Below are 2,601 nucleotides of genomic sequence, written 5' to 3' on the forward strand. Positions count from 1 at the left end.
ACTGAACTAGAACTGAACTAGAACTGAACTAGAACTGAACTAGAACTGAACTAGAACTGAACTAGAACTGAACTAGAACTGAACTAAAACTAAACTAGAACTGAACTATAGCAAAGTTTAGTCGATAGTCTAGTTTATAGTCTGGTATATAGTCTATTGTGTAGTCTAGTCTATCCTATTATTCAAAATATATCTGGTCAGTTAAGGACGCTAAATTTCACACTGTTTATTTCTTTCATAAAAAATGCAATTAAAACTATTAATATTGTTTTATACAATAAAAAAATTAAAAAATAATTAAGTTTATTGAAATTAAACATGCAAATAGCTTCTAAAATACTTCTAAAGGTTTTTACTTTTGTAATAAAAAAAGGACCCAAACAAATTTTTAAAAATTTGCTATATAAATATGTATGTAAAATATGATTGTATGAATATTTTAGTTCAAGTTGAAATACTAATTAGTTTATATTTTTATTTTATGTGTATATTAAATATTAATAGGCATGTGTATGAATGTTTGTTTATGTTAAAAAAAAGAAAAAAACTGAAAAAAGGATAAAATATTTTTGGGGGAGTATGAAATGAAATTAAACAATTTTAAATGAATGTTGAAAAAGCTAGCAAGCATACTGAAAATAGCTTTAAGTGTTTAAGTATAAAAGGCTTTATATTTTGAATAAAAAGGGTAAATATATATGTAAATAAATTGAAAAAAATAAATCATAGAATAAAAGTTGTAAGAGAGGAGGTATGTATAGTCCCAGCAGTTCGACAAAGAGTCAATGCATACGAAAAAGACAGTAATTTCCACTAATAGTTAATCACCTGGATGATCGTAATTCGTATGTTTTGGGTCATTCGTCACGAATGTACCCTTTGTAATCGAGAATGAAGACAGTCGTCACTTTAGTGTCCTCTTTGTAAGCGGGAGCGGAGGCAGTCGTCTCTTTACTGTCTCTTTGTAGGGTGTAGAGTGACGATTGACTTCCTCGTAGGACAAGCCAATGTTAAAATGGTTGGTCACCTAGATAGTCAGGTGGCTAGGGACCACCACAAGTGGTAGGTTAAGTGGTCAGTTCGGGACTGTCCGGTCGAACTGTTGGGGTGTTGAGCAATTTAATTTATAAACTTAAGAATATATTTTGGATAAAAAGCAACAAAAAACACATACATATGTATAGGAATTTACAAAAATTTTAAAATTTCTCTTATCTCCCTATGTTACCTTAATATACAAATTTAAATCTTGGGGCACTTTCCCTAACGAGTATAGAGAAAGTAAATTAAAATCGTTATGTTATTCTGGTTGTTGTTGTTGTTTTTGTTTCCATTTAACAAATTCCACTGTAATGTTTTGTTCTCTGATTTCTTCCTTGTTAAAAAAAAAATGAAAAACAAAAACAACAAAACATAAAAATGTTGATGGAGAGATAGGAATTGGGGTTGTGGAAGGGGAGTTTAGCTGGCGCTTGTTTTTGACTATTATATATTATTTGCCCTCATGAGATTGAGAACAATAAGGATAAAGTACAGTTAAAGCAATTTTAGGGTGGCCAGTTAAAGAATTTTCTTATAAATAAAAGGGAAATAAACTTAAACAAAAAATTGTTTAAAAATATTAATTTAAACATAAATTATGAAAAAATTTTAAATAATATAACATTTTTGTTTAAATTGTTTCATTGTCTGTTATGGTCATCGTGGTAGTTTGCTGGGTTTCATAATCTTATTAACATTTGTCTCTTAGTCCCTGTAAAGATGCTGCCTGCCTAAAAGCTTTTTCATATCACAATTTTATGCTGCTGACATAGTTTTCATTTTTTGTTTGCTGTCGTTTTTTTATTTCATTACTTTTAGTTTTACATTTCCGTTTTCATTTTTGTGTGGACCATAAAAAAAAACTGAACTCTATTTATAATGTTATTATTTTGTTATTTACAATAAATTTTTCCGACACAGGAAGATTAACAAATGAATTGAAGAGTTTAAACATTTCTGACATGTGTCAATACATTTGACAGTTGGTTTAAACATAAAAAGTTTGTTTTTAGTAGAGGATTTAACAAAATATTGGGCATGAAAGTAATTGAGAAAATCATAAAAGAATTTAAAGTTTTGATTTTTTTCAATAATAAATAGAAAACCTTAAATATAAAAAGTTAAAAAAATAAAAAGTGGTTAATTTAATACCACATAGACAAGACTATAACCTAGTCTACAACTAACACTATTTAGAATTAGAATTATAGAAATAGGTTTCTGTCAAATATGTCAAATAAAATGTAAACAATTAACAGTCATAACATGTAAACGATAACAATTTTTGACTGACAGCATTCTCTGCATAAAAATAAAGTAATCATCTGATTAATAGCAGTGACCTTTCTGGTTAAGTCTATTGCAGACAATAGTCTATTCAATAGTCTAAAGTATAGTGTATTCAGTAATCCAGACTATAATCTATTCTATTGTCCAGAATGCAGTCTCGTCTATAGACCAGAATAGGGTCTATAGTTGAGACTATAATACTTGCTATAGTCTGAACCCCAGTTTGATCTATAGTTCGTACTACAGTAGCATGTTGTCCAAACTAAGGTA

The sequence above is a fragment of the Lucilia cuprina genome, chromosome 4 (assembly GCF_022045245.1).
Source record: "Lucilia cuprina isolate Lc7/37 chromosome 4, ASM2204524v1, whole genome shotgun sequence".
Classification (NCBI taxonomy): domain Eukaryota; kingdom Metazoa; phylum Arthropoda; class Insecta; order Diptera; family Calliphoridae; genus Lucilia; species Lucilia cuprina.